This window comes from Canis lupus, chromosome 23 (genome assembly GCF_011100685.1).
Source record: "Canis lupus familiaris isolate Mischka breed German Shepherd chromosome 23, alternate assembly UU_Cfam_GSD_1.0, whole genome shotgun sequence".
Taxonomy (NCBI): Eukaryota; Metazoa; Chordata; class Mammalia; order Carnivora; family Canidae; genus Canis; species Canis lupus.
Genome location: NC_049244.1, coordinates 25348431 through 25365165, shown reverse-complemented (window position 1 = coordinate 25365165; position 16735 = coordinate 25348431). Strand labels below are relative to the sequence as shown.

Genomic DNA, 16735 nt, shown 5'->3' with positions numbered 1-16735 from the left:
GTACTCTATTGCTGAACCCATAGAGACGGAGTGAATTATCTGATCAGTAATCTGAACTTCCTCTTCAAAAAAAAAAAAAAATTGCCTGAAAAAGGATACATTCCTCAGAACATGCCATCATTTTTCTTCTGGAAAAGTTACTAGTTTCCATTATTGGGTGTAAATCATAAAATGTGACTGCACCAGAAAAGAGACCATTTTGGAGTTGATGTGGATGACCCAGTATTTTACCAGGCTTGTGACAGTGGGAACTTTCTGGAAATTGAATAGGAAATGTCAGCTGACTGAAAACACATCTCATCTGAAGGCTCAAAGTGCTGTCCCAGCTCTATGATTTGCTAGCATCTTTGATTGTTCTCTTGGCTTGGCATAATTCTTCTCTCTTTGCAGAAAAGGGCTCATTTTTCACATTTTCTCAGCCAAAGTTTTCCCTTCTGACCCATAGAGAGAAACTGGAGATCACCAGCTTCAATTTCTATTTGATTCTCCACATTTGTGACTCCCATAGAGAGAAGATAAATACTTCATATATAGACAGTGAGATGAACTTTTGAATATGAGTCACAAATTTCTTAGTTCATTCATTTAATTAATCTATTTATTCATTCAACAAAAATGTGCTAGTTACTGTGCATGGAGAGATAGTGAAAAAGATAGAAACATTCCCTCTTTCTTGAAGATTACATTCTAGTAAAAGACAATGGTCAGGGATATTAGTTGCTTATTGCTGTTGTAACAAATCACCACAAATTTAGTGACTTAAAACTGTACAAGTTTTTGATCTTGCAATTCCGTAGGTCAGAAGTCCAACACAGGTCTCACTGAGGCTAAAATCAAAGTGGATTTCTTTCTGGAGGCTATAGGAGAGAATTCCTTTCCTTACTTTTTCCAGCTTCTAGAGGCCACCTGTAATCCTTGACTCATGGCCTCCCCTCCTCTATCATCAAAGCCAACAACATCAGAGCCTGCTCATGTCACATTCCTTTGACCTTTCCTTTGTCATCATATCTCTCTGTGACCACAGCTGGGAAGGGTTCTTGGCTTTTAAGATTTATGTGATTAGATTGGACTCACCAGGATAATCTCCCCATCTCAAGGTCCAGTAGCCTTAATTATATCTACACCGTTTCTTTTTGTCATGTAAGGAAATTTATTCACAGGTTCTGAGGATTAGGACATGGACATCTTTGGGGGAGGGCATTGTTTTGCCTACCGTGTCAGATAAACAAATAAAACTAAAGTAGCTATGTATTATGGTAAGTGCTACAAAAAGAACAGGGTGCTATGAGAGAGGATAAGAGGAGGGCACCCACTGTAGACAGTGTAGTTAGTAGAGACATTTCTGGGAAGGTGGTATTTAAGCTGAGTACGGAGGGATAAGAAGAAATCTTCCTCTCATTCAAGCAATAGGACTTGACTTGGTGTCACCATCTTACAGATGCTATCCCTCTGCTTATAGCTGATTAGCCAGGTGATGGGCATCTGACTTAGGCTGGGCCATTCAGAACCTTTCTCTGAGATTTGAAAACTTGGTTGCCAGGGGAAGTGTTTCCAAGCATTTCTCTGTGGTGAAGCTTGGAAATAATAAGCCCTGGAGTAGTCATCAATAATATTTCTTGTCTTATAGGCATTGATATAAAAGAAGAAAGCTAACCCATGGAGTTAAACAGAGGGAAAAGATGGGGAAAGAGTCGTTCAAAGTAAAATTACTAACTGTATTATTTAGGACTCCTTTCATTGTATGCTTAAAAACCTAAAAAACCTATCTTAAGCAAAAAAGTGAAATGTAACTTGTTGCTTTATGGTAGAAGTGTGCTCTCTGAGGCTAGCTGCACTCCTACTTTTCTCAGGGCCCCATGAATCTTCCAATAAATTTTACTCTGCTGCTGAAGATAGTTAGGTTTTTTAGGTTTCTCTCATTCACAACCAAAAGAATCCTAAAGAATACAGTAGTAGTTTTACTTTCAGAAACTGTGGTATACCTGGGACTCCTCCACAGAGATGGATAAGCATTTTTGAAATCCATATAAAATGCCATAATATTGTGTTTTTATTCTTTTATTCCCAAACTACAAATACCTATTCACATCACATTATGGGTTGCCTTTACTCATTTGTCCAATTGGAATATAATTGTGATCTCCACAAGTTTTTCCTTTTTGCTTTTTTAAAAATTATGAGATATAAAAAAATAAATAAATAAATAAAAATTATGAGATATAACATATATATAGCATATACATGTAAAATGTATAAGCATATTTTAAAGAATGTTAATAAGTAATAAGAAAACAAACTTGGACTGGCCAGCATAAAAACTGGATGATTACAGTGCCTTTGAACCTCCTATGTGCTTTTCTTATATGGATCTCCTTTTCTTCCCTATAAAAGTAATCACTATCCTGAGTTTTCTGTTAATCAGTCTCTCACTTTTCTTTAAAATATTATTATATGGATCACTTGGCTGGCTCAGTCAGTAGAGCATGTAAATCTTGATCTAAGGGTGGTGACTTTGAGCCCTATGTTGGGTATAGAGAGTACTTAAAAAATAAAATCTTAAATAAAACAAAATACTACAACGTATGTATTCCTAATTTATGATTTTTAATTTGCAATTTTAATATTTACTTAAATGGATTCCTGCAAAGTAAAATTTTTCTACTGCTTGCTCTTTTGTTTGACACTGAATTTCTTTTTTCTATGATTTCATTCATTCATTCATGAGAGACACAAAGAGAGAGGCAGAGACACAGGCAGAGGGAGAAGCAGACTCCTTGCAGGGAGCCTGATGTGGGACTCCATCTCAGGACCCCGGGATCACACTCTGAGCCAAAGGCAGACACTCAACCACTGAGCTACCCAGGCATCCCTGTTTGACATTGAATTTTGAGACTCATTCACATTAATATGTATAGGCAAAGTTCATTCATGTTCACTATTATATATTTCACTATGCTCTGAGTGTGCAGTTTGCTTACACATTCTACTATTGAAGAGCATTTAGAGTGGTTTCTAGTTTTTTCCTTTATTACAAACAATGTCAGCTGGGGCACATGTGTAAGTTTCTCTGGTGTTTACCTATGAGTGCAATAATTGGGTCACAGGAAAAAAAAATTTGAAGTTTTAGAGGCAATTCCAAGTAAGTTTCCAAAGTAGTTGCAGCATTTTGTAATCCAACCAGTAGTGTAGAAGGTATAATATTGCTTCATGTTCTGGCTAAAATTTGGTATTGTGAGACTTTATTCTATTATGTGATTATTATTATTACTATTGTTATTGTTAATCTGATGGGTGTGAAATGCTATCTCCTTGAGATTTTATATTAGGTTTTCCTCATTATAAAGGATATTGGTAATTTTTTGCATGTTTATGGGAAAGGCATGATTTTTCTTTTGTAAAAACATGTTTATATGAGGACATTATATATTTTGGAATTGAATTCTTTGTCAGTTTATTTGTGTTGCAATATTTTACTCAGCTTGTGAGTTACCTTTATACACTAACATATTTCTTATCAAACAAATTCCCTTTTTGGTGTTACTATTATTATATTTTTTAATTGAGGTAGATTTTACATAACACAAGGGTAACCATTTTAAAATTAACAATTCAGTGACATTTAGTACATTCACCATGTTGTGCAACCACCACCTTTGTCTGGGTCTAGAAGTTTCATCATACCCAAAGGAAACCCCGCACCCCTTAAGCAGTTGCTCCCTATTCTCCCACCCCCAGGCCTAGCAACCCCCAGTTAGATGTTTATTCTTAATTTTAATGCAGTAGAATTTGTAGGCTTTGTATTCTTCAGTTTTCTATCTATCCCTTCACCAACACCACCTTGTCTTCATTACTAGAACTCTCTAAATAGTCTTGCTGTCTGACAGGGTTAGTATTTTTAGTAGTGTCTTGATTATTTGGGGCCATTTCCCATTCCTTATAAATTTTAGAAGTTTCATAAAAATCCTCCTGGGATTCCAATTGGAACTGTATTTTATCTAGAGATTAATTTGGGGACAGTTATCATCTTTAAAATATTATCTTCCTATTGATGAACATGATTGGTTCTTCCATTTATCTGATCTCCTTTATGGCTTTCAAATTTTAAAACTGTCCACATAATAATCTTACACATACTCTGTTGGATATATTTCTGAATATCTTATGTTTTTGTTGATCTTCTAAATTGTATTTTTTAAGTTATGTTTTCTATTTGTTACTGGTATAAAAAGTACTGCAACTGGCTTTTGTTAATCTTATATTTAGCAAACTTGCTTAATCCTCTTTTAAGATCGAATATATTACCTGAAGATCCCTTACATTTCTAATGTGTATAGACTTAGACAATATACAATATATGAAAAAATAGGTAAAAATTAGAAACACAATATTTTTCACTTTTCTCAAATGGCTGTTTGTCATAATACCTATGAAATAGGATATTTTTATTTCCAATTCTTATTTTTTTAATTAAAAAGTTTTTGTATGCAATCTACTAGATCACCCAACCAATGTATTTTACCTGACATCAAAAGAAATTTTGTTTTGTTTTGTTTTTTAATTTATTTTATTTATTATTATTTTTTTTAATTTATTTATGATAGTTACAGAGAGAGAGAGAGGCAGAGACACAGGCCGAGGGAGAAGCAGGCTCCATGCACCGGGAGCCCGACGTGGATGTTTGCTATATGTCTGTCATAGACATGTTTTATCAAATTTAGGGTAGTTGTCTTTCCTGAGAGGCTTCTTAAAATTACTATTATAAATGAAGGTTGAATTTTATTGAATCCCTTTTCTACATCTATGGTGATCATATGATTTTTTAAACTCTTTTAACATAATAAGTTATATGAATACATTTTCTCCTGTTGAGTCAAACTTGGATTCCTGGAATAAATTTGTGTTAGTCATTGGCTATTCTAATCTCTTTTATGCAATGCTAGATTCAGTTTGACAAGATTTGTTTAGAATTTTTAATATATGTTTATGAATGAGATGACCTATATATTTTCTTCTTTTAAATTTCTAACGACTTATTTATTTATTTGAGAAAGACGCAGAGACAGCAAGCATGAGCAGGAAGATGGGCAGAGGGAGAAGGAGAAGGAAAGAGAATCCACAGCAGATTCCCTGCTCAGCACAGAGCCCACAGAGCTCTATCTCAGAATCCTGGGATCATGACCTGAGCCAAAATCAGGAGTCTGACTCAACAAACTGAGCCACCCAGGTACCCCAAACCTATATATTTTCTTGTTTTTTTTTTTCTTTTTCTTTCTTGGTGTTTGATAATAAGTTTATATTAGTCTCATAACACAAGTTGGCAAGTATCAGCTATTGCTGTAGTAATAACTCCATGATTTCAATGGCTTAAATATCATTTATTTTTTGCTCCTGTTACCTGCTATATTGTAATTTTGATTATCTTGGTTGGTTCAGTTGGTCACTGTTCCAACTTCCCTTTCAATCTAGAAATGAGGCTGAGAAAGCAACTCATATTTGGCATGTGCTATGTTCACAACTGAGGGTAGGATCATTAGAGGCATGAGTCAAACCAAATGTGACAAATGTCATATTTTCTCATTTCTTATGGGCTAAAGCAAGTCACATGGACAAGTCAGTGTCAATGAAGTGAGACTATATTCCTTAGAGAAGTTTGACAATGAGAGAATGGGAATGGGTAATTGTTAATAACAGCCTATTATATTCAACACTTTTGGTAACAAAAATTTTCTTCCTTCTACAAGTAAAATACACTCAGTAAGACATTGAGAAATCTCATTTAATTATGGCATTAGGTTCTATGACTAGGATCTAGTGATTGGCATCATGTCTAGACTCATGTCTCTTACTTCTGGGACCTAAGTACAAAAACACACATCTTACGTGCATCTCCCTTGCACCATCTATAATGTGGAACAGAGTAACTAGAATCTAATAAATACCCTCATTGGAAAGAGGAAGAATTGGAAGTTCATCATTTTTACTAGTCCATAGAAATTCTGAAATTCCTCTGGGAAAATGCAGTGAGCTCTGCTATTCTGGAGGTGAGAAGCATTTCTTGATTAGATTGTGGTCTTGGTTCCTGGGAGCAGCCCCAATCCACTGTTCCACTTTGGCTCTTATTTGAACTCTTTGGATCATCCGTCCTCCTGGTTTTCCTCAGCCATGTCTGAAGAGGAGCTTTCTCAGTCTAGTGCTTGCCTATAAAATGTTTGCAGCCTAGCACTGTTGAACACAGTCTCTTAATTCATGCTGCAGCATTTTGAAACAAAATTCTTTCAAAAAATTTTTAAAAATGATTCCCTTCACTGTATAAAATGAGGCATCCTATTTTCTTTGTGAGAACTCCCTCTAAACAGAATTATGGTCCTTTGAGCTTATCAGGATTCTTGGCTTAGTCTTAGTCCCTGAACCATTCTGTCTAATTGAAGAGGATTTATAGGGAGCCATCTTGATCCACTCAGAGGACTTAACAAAGGTGTAACAATCAGGATTTTTATTTGGTGATTTCTTCCAGACTGTATTTTAGTGGTCACAATCTTAGCCCCGGGATTGTGTACAAATTTCTAACAGGAGATGAGCAATAGTTGTAAGTTTCAACCCTTCAGCTCCTGGAGTTTCTCGATTCTCATTTTCCATTTTGCTTCTGCAATAACTTGAAAAGCAGAAATATACCTAATAAACTTGCAAGTTGGGCAGAGAAGTTTTGAGACAAAGCATGCCTCCAGAAAGAACATTGATGTCAGTTTTGTTTAGTTTTACATGTGGGTGTGTGTATAGAATTTATTCAGTTTATTTAAATTTTACATGTATTTTCAAAACATTTTCTTTACGTTCCTTTATATAAGATGTAATCTCTGTAACGATTATGATCATTTTTTACTGCTAATAGTACTTAATTTTGCTTTTTATTACTTTCTCTTAATTAATCTTGCTAGAAGCCTGTCACTTTTTAGTCTTTCCAAAAAGCCAACTTTGGATATATTGTTCTTTTGTAGTGTATCTTTACTTTATATTTCACTAATTTTTGTGCTTATTACAATTTCCTTTTTAAAATCAATTCTGTCATTCTTTCCTTATATCTTAAGTTGAATGTCTTGTCTTTTTTTATTTTTACTAATACACGACTTTAAGCCTATAAATTTTCCTCTAAGTGCTATTGTAGCTGCATGTCACAGTATCACATTCAATTTAAAAAATCTTCTTTTTCTTCCTAATTGCCATTATGGTTTCTCCTTTAATCCATTAATTATTTAGAAATGTATTTAAATGTACAAATGTATATGATTTTAAATTATTTTCCTTATTGGTTTATATTTTGTTATTCAGAAAATATTTGTGTTTGGTATTGATTCATTGAATATTGTTGAATCTTATTTTGCAGCAAATAATCATTTTTTGCAAATGTTTCACGTGAGCTGATAAAGAATAAACGTCCACAAAAAGACATGGATAATTGAATTACAATGGTGAGACTTCATTACATTGTACACTTAAGTTTTTCTCATTTTTTTAACATCTGAAAATGTCTTCATTTTACTGTTGCTTTTGAAGCTCAATTTAACTTGATATACAGTTTTGAATCAACAGTTGATTTACATCCAGTACTTTAAAGATATCTTTCTACTTTAATTTTCTTCCACTGTCACCGTTGAGAAGTCATTTGTTATTCTAGTTACCGTATTTCTATAAAATTTATTTGGCTGACTTTATTGCTTTTTCTTTATCTTTAGTGTTTTGTACTTTCAATCTATATTTCTTTTTATTTATTCTGCTGAGAGTCTAGGAGCTTCTCAAGTCTGAGTCTGGCATCTTTCATCCATTCTAGAAAATGCTCTGCCATTATTCTTTGAAGGACTGCCTCTCCTCATTTTCAATATTAGCTCCCCCTTAGAACTCCAGTTAGATTTCATGATACTCTCTTCATTTATTCTTCACTTTGTCTCTGCAACACACTGGACGATATCTTCTAAACTGCCCTACAATTCATTAATTTTCCTCTCATCTCTATCTAATCCACTGTTTAACTGTTTTCCTCAGTTTTTAGTTCCTCTTTTTTTTTTTAATTTTATTCATTTATTCATAGAAACACAGAGAGAGAGAAAGAGGCAGAGACACAGGCCTTAGAAGGAGAAGCAGGCACCATGTAGAGAGCCTGACATGGGACTTGATCCAGGGTCTCCAGGATCACACCCTAGGCTGCAGGCGGCGCTAAACCACTGAGCCACCAGGGCTGCCCAGTTTTTAGTTTCAATTAATACATTTTTAACTTCAAGGATCTATATTTGGTTTTTGAAAAAAAATCAGCTTGGTTATTTTTTGAGAAATCATTATTATTCTGTTATACTTTTGTTACCTTTAAATTTTCTCTAAACATATAAAATAGACTTATTTTATATTGCACAGATGATAACCCCAGTATTTATAGTCTTTGAGTGTCTGATTATACCTTTTTTTTGTTTCTACTTACTTCCACTTATTGTGTTTTGCCTTCTCATGTGTTGTGATATCTGCTTATCAATTTACATTCCTTAGAATATAAGAATTTTTTGACATCTGTTTTTTTAATGTTTTTCATGAAGTATTTGTGTTTGCTTATGCTTGATGCTTAGAGACATTACTTATCAAGGACAACTTTAAATTTTCAGCTTAAGTTTTAAAAATTATCTCAAGTATGTAAAAATATAGTCTTGTAGTTGACAATTCTTAGAAGAGACATTTTTCTTTTTCTGTTTAGCAAAAATCCAAAGCCAAGACTGACAATCTCCCATGGTGCCCTCCTTCTGTGGGGCAGTTTTTCCTAGTTTGAACTTCAGGGGTCTGGACTTTTAAGTGGTGGTTTACAGGTTTTGTCTTCTCTCTGCCATGTGCTTGGCTCTTTAAGTCCCAGATGATATACACCATCCCTAGGCCATCAGGAATTGGCAGATACATCCAGGGAAACCATTATTTCTTGAACTAACTCTTCTCCCTGGATTTATACAGGTTCTGGATGATGCCCTTTCACAAATTGCAGTTTGTCATTCACAATAAGTAATGATAGAACTTTCTAACATGAGAGATTTTGTTGTCACTTGAATATCAAGTGATTCCTTTTCTTTAAGTGTTGGAGAAAAAAATACCTTATACTTAGGCATGTATGGTAACTTGACTTTCTCATTTAACTTTTTTTTTTTATCATTTAACTTTTTTATTACATTCTAGACATAGTTTATAATTAAAAATGGCAGAACTATTTATGTTAGTAATATATTATCATTACTCTACCTTTCATCTTTTTTTCAAAGCCAAAGGTTGGCTGAGAAAAGCAGCACTACTGCATCCTCCCCCTACCAAGCACATACACACACACCACCACCACTACTACCACTACCACTAAACCTACCCCCTCAGCCAATAAAAATAAACATAAATCTAACTAAAAACCATGTGCATACTCTGAAAACACAGCTTCAAGATAAATCTCTTGGCCTCCCCTTTTAGCCAGATTGCCATCTCTAAATATCTTAAACCTTCCTTTATAAAACTTTTGGAGCCTATACAGTTCTTTCTGTTTCTGCCTTTAAATTTTCCAAAACTTTGGTTGTTGGATAGCCCTCCTCTATTGACTTTGGATCAGTTACTTTTGCTTGCATGGAAATCTTAAATTGCTCTTCTCATACATCCACAAATACAAGGAATTTCTTTTGGATTTTCAATTTTTCAGTGAAGTTTCTTCCACATTCAGTTCTGCTGTCATTCCACAGATATTACCTACTTCTAAAGAAATATGTTTGATTTACATTCATTTGATTCATGCCAAATTGATTTTTTTTCATTTCATGTAAAATAACTGATTTTACCTCATTCTTTCCTCAAAATCTAGAGACCATCACTACAAAAGCACCACCAGTAGAGTGACATAGGGGAAAAGGACTTTTAACCGGAGCATTTACACAGAAAGACAATAAGTACTTTTTTTTCCTTATGGTATATTGCACTTGGTTAAAACAACAAAACAAATGAACAAACAAAATATAAAACCCTTTTGCCTAAGCCATATAGATAAGTGGAGGACCAAAGGTCCTTCAAATTTTATGGCTTAAAGAGTGAGTTTATTCACTAGACGGGTGGAAGCAGGAGAATGTATTCATTAGAAGAGTCAAATTCTCTTTCACTGACCCAGGGCTGGTGGACCTCCTATCAGGGAATAAGGAGAAGCAAGAGGAGGTTAAAAAAGAAATATGTGGAACTTTGGGTCTTTTCCTCCAATTTATGTATATACTACTTCCTACACATTTTTAGAATAAAGATTCTTTAAATTAAAATTTTAAATGTATATAAGGTAAGAAAAGTAAGTATCCCTGTTCTTCACCCTTCCTATTTCATTCCCAATGGGTAATCTCTGATAACTATTTAATGAACATTATAGCTATGTTTATGCATTTATCTACCCACTTAATATATTTTAATTCATTTAATCCTCACATAACTCTGAAGTGGTACTATTATTATCCCCATTTTCCAATAACAAAAATGCACTACATTTGAAATAACTTGCCCAAAACTCAATCTACTAAATGGTAGGGCTGGCATTTTAACTCAGTTTGACTCCAGTCTCTGCTCTTAACTCCTTTGTTAAACTATCTTTGAAATTTATTGTGAAGATTTGTTATCATCTACATCAAGATTTACAACTGTTGTGGGATGTTGTTGGTTTTTGTTTCTGTTGTTTTGTATTTTTGTTTTTGGTTTTTTGTTTTTTTTTTTTTTTTGGTATATTTTACCTGTCAAATAAAATATCCTCTTTATTCTCTTTAATGCTTTTGCATTTCATTTAGTATTTATATTGTCACATTGATTTCTTCTTGCTAGTATTTATCATGGTATATCTATTTCTATTACTTATCTTTAGCCATTTAAAAATTATTTGGTCTTGTTTGTGTCTGTCAGCAGGAAGACAGATTTTCTTTTTACCCAAAAGTAAGAGTCATTATTTATTATTAGAAATTCTGATTCATTTATTGAATAGAGGTTTTAATACATTTACTGCATTATGGACTTCTTCATGAAAATTCTTCTTTTTCCAAGTAACTCTTTCTTGCCATTTCTTTTTTACTTCTTCTCTTTCAAACTGTAAATATTTCTTTATTTCTTTTTTCTCATTGTTTTGAATTTATATATTCTATTTTCTAGGACTTACTTTTAATATTTATAATTTAAGTATGTTGACTTTAAAAATTAATCCCTAGAGTTAAACAGTTTTCTATACATTTTCCCTCATCTTATTTATTCCCATCTCTCTCTCTCTACACATATTGGGGTCACCCTGTAGAGGTGACATGGATCTCCCACCCAAAATTTTGTTTTGGATATCAAGACTGATGACACCACACACCCATCAAGATGATATGACAAGGCTTATTCTCATATAATAAAGTTTTCTAGGACAACAAAGTTGACCCTCAAACTGGTTTAAACACAGCTTGAGAAAGCAAGGAAAAAAGATTGGTTTGACTTTTATCATGGCTAGGGGTTGGAGCTTGAGTAAGGGTTCTTGCACATTGCAGTAGCTTGTGTGGTTTAAATTTCCTGCCAAAACCAAAGGAGAGATAATCTAAGCTTTCTTATCAGTTTGCCCAGTTGTGGAGCAGAACAGAAAGGGGAAGTGGTGGGACAAATATCAAAAATAAATTCAGATTCCTTATTACAACCCCTCCCATGTTGAGATCACTTGGGACATTAGTTTCAGATTGTTAATAATTATTTTTTCATGTATATTAAAACACCTTTTAAATAGGAATATGATTGATTTTTTTTTCTCATTACCATTTCTGATGGCTGATACCTTTTTGATTCATTTTTCATTTTGCTAGAATACACTTTTTTTTTCCCTGAGGTAGTCTGTAGATGATAAAGTTACTGAATGCTAGTTTTGCAAGATATAGGACTTAAGTATACAAAAATTTCTCTCACAACCTTAATCCTGACTCACCTTCTGGCATCTATTTTTGCCAAAGAGAACTCAGACTCTAATCTGATTTTTGTTTCTCTTTTTAGCTTCCCAAATCCCCTCTAGAGGCTTTATTCTTATATTCTAAAGTTTTCCTTTTGGGTTTTTTTTTAAATTATTTACTTATTATACATGATAGACACACACAGAGAGAGAGAGAGGGAGAGGGAGAGAGAGAGGCAGAGACACAGGCAGAGGGAGAAGCAGGCTCTATGCAAGGAGCCCGACACGGGACTCGATCCTGGGACCCCAGGATCATGCACTTGGCCAAAGGCAGGCGCTAAACCACTGAGCCACCCAGAGATCCCCTTCCTCTTGTTTTTTAAGTATTTCTAAAAATTACTGTTATTTATCCTATTTCACACTCAGTGAGATATTTAATCTGAAGTCACAGTACTTTCTCTAGTTCTAGTCTTACTGCTCATAACCTGCTTTTCATCTATATTAATACTATTATTCAGTTCATATACTGATATTTTAATTTTGATATTAATGTTTTTAGTTTTTAGAGCTATTTATTTTTCATGTTTGTAACTTTTTGGGGAATTTCTCCAAGGATATTCAACATATTTATTTTGAAGCTTTTGTGTGTGTACACTCACTTTGTTAGCTTCATTTCCTCAAGAGTTAATTCTTCTGCTCTTCTGAGAGAATTCATTCATCTCTTCTGTGATGATGAATTTCCTTAATGTTTGTGAGTTTTTGATTGCTTTCTTATATTTGTGTTTGAAAATACATCTTTGTTTTTGTAGAGATCCTGGCCTTGATATAAAAGCATATTTTCTATGGTCTTCAAGTATGAGTTGGATGTGCTTCTAGATGAGATATACCTATAACTTATATTTCATGGGTGGAAGCTTCCTCACTTCTCCCTATTCTTTGGCTATTTGAAATATTGTCCTGTCTCTTTGGCCCAAACAGCCACACCATCTGCTTTAGTCTGAAGGTATATGACAACCACATATGCTGCTTAGCTTAAGGGAGGGTCAGAGAGAAGCCAGAATTCCATGCTGACTTGGAATATGTTGTCTTGTCTATTTATGCTTATACTTATCACATGACCCAGCTCTTTATTTTTCAGTCTAGTTAAGTATATTTGTAAAAATACATATTTTTTTCTTATTTCTAAGGGTCTGGGCCCAAACTTTCATCTTGAACATTCTCCATTGTTCTACATTTTTAGCCTGTTGCATTTTGGGTTTCTATGTAACAAAAACAAGTGAATTCATACATAAGCCTTTAAAAAATCTCTTTAAATGTGACCCCATATCCATTAATAATTTCATTCTATGAGCAGCTGCCCAGTGACTTGTATTATGCTTCTTTGTACGTTGCTCCATTCTTATTAATGATGATATTAATATATGTCAAATCACCCATTTCTGAGAAGCAGTTATTAAGAAGAAAACTTTCAATTAATGCAAGAAAGGGATTTAAGTAGACCTAATGATAATGAGTTGTATTGATAAAGAAATTTCTCTTTAATGAAAACTAACATTAGTTTCTCACATACCTTGATCTAGTGCTGTTATACCTATAAACTTAGATATAGTTAGAGTCCTGGGAAAACTCAAAAAGAATCTGAGTGAGTGTAATCCTCCCATCTTGTAAGAGTTTATGTAATAATGCTACAGTAGTTCAGATCAGGTTTAGCAGATTATCACACGTGATACAATGCAACTGCTGGTGTGGCTAAGACATAGAACTTCCTAGGCATGTAAGAAGCCATACTTTGTTAAATTTGCAGTGTTCTGCAATGCACCATAAGCAACATTGGACAGGGAGGCGATTTTCTATTATTTGACTGGGGTGGGTGGAATAATTTTAATTGCTAAGAAATTGCATTTTCATTGTAAAGCAATTCAAGTTATAGCAGATTCATAATGCAGCTATTGTAAAAATGACATTTCAGTGACATTTCTGTGAGAAGAACATGGTGATTTTGCAAATGACATGGTGAGGGCATAGCAGTTTCGCGAATAACACATTTTCACAATACGTGTGCTGGGAGCATAAATAATGATGATGGCAATAATATTAATAATAATGGCATTCCATGAGGGAAAACCTTTTATCTCTGCAATTCTGAAGTTCTTTAACTCACACCTATCCACTTTACACTCCTCTCAAATAATTGCTCTTGACTCTTTCTAATGGAAGGGAACTGAGGAGCCAAGTGGTTGCCCAACTCTGTAACAAATTAATGGCAAACATAGAATCAGAACTCTATTTTCTTTTAAAAAGTCTTTGGGGATGACTCACCAGAATGAGTGTCATACAGGTACTGGAAATGATATTGCTCTGATTTTATTATAAATGTATTTCCATCGGTTTCTTAGGTGGGTTGTAGGTGAGCAATTATCATCTTCTCTTTTCATATGCATAAAAGAAAATATAGCATTGTTTTATTTCAGGATAAACTGAGTTGCTCATTTCAAATATGTTTATAAAATATTCTAATAAGTTAAACAGGTAAGCTGCTTTTGTTAGCCTGAGGGCATATTATTCCCACAGTAGATATGTCATCACCATTTTATTTTCACAATGTCATTATCATGTCATTAATATAGAAATTTCTCATCTTTTCCTGTACATATATTTTAGGAGAAAAATAGCTCCTTAGCAACTATATTTTCAGTGATGGGAAATAAAAGTTGGAGTGATGGTTGCCTGAAAGCATGACCCATGTGGTCATGGTCATTATGACTGACATAATTTATTAAACACATTACAAGTCAAGGAAAAAAATTTTACTTTTTGACCAAATGCTTTGGCTACTTGTTTTGTTGATTTCATCTCAATGTGTATGAATGAAATGGCTTGAAAGTTAAGAATTTGGAGTCAGACTTTAATTACATGCTATTGATACTCTGTATTTAATCAATACCTTGTATTTACATTGGATTTATTGTATTCAGCCTAACACAAAACATGTTGAAACATAAGTTCTTTCCCAGGCTTGAAGGGAGTGAGGTGTAGTGGCAAGAGCAATGTTCGGAAATCCCAGTTCTGATCCATTTGAAAGTTATTTGCCTGTAACTAACCATTTACTACATTATGCATCAGGTTGGCATTGGAAGCATAATATGAATGTTATTTTATCATTATGCCTGGTCTTTGGAAGGGTGAGTAGGCTTAGTAAAATTTAGAGAAAAAAAATTTTTTTAAAGATCTCTTTGCTTATCAAACCTCTTGTTGCCTTACAAATCCCAGGCAAAGAATATATGATTCCAAGCTAATTCCATTACTGATTTGTTGCTACACTGAATACCAGAGAGCTAATGAATTCTTCTATTTCAGAGGCTATGATTTACATCTTGTTTGGATCACTTGGTCCCGTGATGTCAAGCCTTCAATCAGAAGTCTATGGTCTGACGTCCTCATTTTCACAGCGTGCACACAGTATCTCCCACGTTCTGCCAACACAGGGCTGCCATGCCTCTTGTCAGTGTTCACTCAGATGACTAAATGGCAAGGGGTATCAATGCATGTTAAAACTACAACACAGATTTGCTGCAAAATATCGACGTTTTAACACAGGCATCACTGTGTCAATAACAATAAGTGATGCCACCATTTCTCTCCCGTTGCTTCAGCCAAGAAGGACACTGTTGCAGAGCCAATATGGGAAGGACCTGTCTGCTTCATTCTGGTTTTTACCAAGGGTCCTTTGCAAAAGAAAAGGAAGTCTAAGAAGGTATATTCAGATATTTCAAGGTAAACACTCAATATGATCGGCCAAGAGACCCAGAATGGTTGAACCAGAGTTGTCTGGAGTTTGATTGAGAAGTATTCTAAAATTGGGCAGCCTGGGTGGCTCAGCGGTTTGGCACCACCTTCAGCCCAGGGCGTGATCCTGGAGACCCAGGATCGAGTCCCACTTCGGGCTCCCTGCATGGAGCCTGCTTCTCCCTCTGCCTGTGTCTCTGCCTCTCTCTCTCTCTCTCTCTCTCTCTCTCCCCCTCTCTCTGTCTCTCATGAATAAATAAATAAAATCTTAAAAAAATAAAAAAAGAGAAATATTCTAAAATTAACACCATAGGACAATTCCACCCAATCCTTAGGCTCTCTGTGTGGTTGTTAAAGTGATTGATGGTAAGTGAGGGAGAAGGGAGAAGACAAAACAGGTCAGACCTCACTGAAAACTACTTTTCTGCTTTTAGTTGGAGAAAAAGAAATGAAACACAAGTCTGTGTCTTCAGGACAACTGGGCCTGTCAGTCTCTTCAAACAATGTAGTGAAGAAGGGCTGTCAAATTGTTTTCCTGATATCGGTGGAGACAAAAATCTCTTCACAGCAGAGACCATTAACCAGTGCTTGTAGAACATGCACCACCATCTGAAGTGCTTGCCCTCACCTGCTCCCTCCCCACCTAGGGATACTTCAGGGAAGATGGGCATATTGGATTACACTTTCCCTTAGAAGGGAAGGGTTCAGTAATATCTAGTTCAGACATTGTATACCTAGTTCTGAGTAATCCCAAATATTACTAAAAGCAACGCAAGCCCCGCAAAGAAGGCTGAGAGCTGAGTGGGAGTCCCACTCCCACTCTTGAATATAGCTGTTCTAATCCTTACCTAATATTTTATCTGTAAAAGATGTTCTACTGCTAACGTTTAATTTTGCTCCTCATTTCACAGAAAACTAGACCAGCCAGGTGTGATATACCTAACGACAAGGTCATATAACTAAATTCAGGTGATTAATAATATAGGAATTATTTTGCTAAATAGAGAAATAATACAT

General features: G+C 34.6%; 1 long non-coding RNA gene across 1 annotated transcript in view; it reads right to left on the bottom strand.

The window, feature by feature from the left end:
• Positions 1-14364, bottom strand: part of LOC119865376 — a 36411-nt gene extending 22047 nt beyond the window's left edge. Inside the window, exon 1 of the long non-coding RNA XR_005376985.1 lies at positions 14252-14364. This is a non-coding gene — a long non-coding RNA (uncharacterized LOC119865376). The remainder of the gene's footprint in view (positions 1-14251) is intronic.
• Between the last annotated feature and the right edge of the window lie 2371 nt (positions 14365-16735).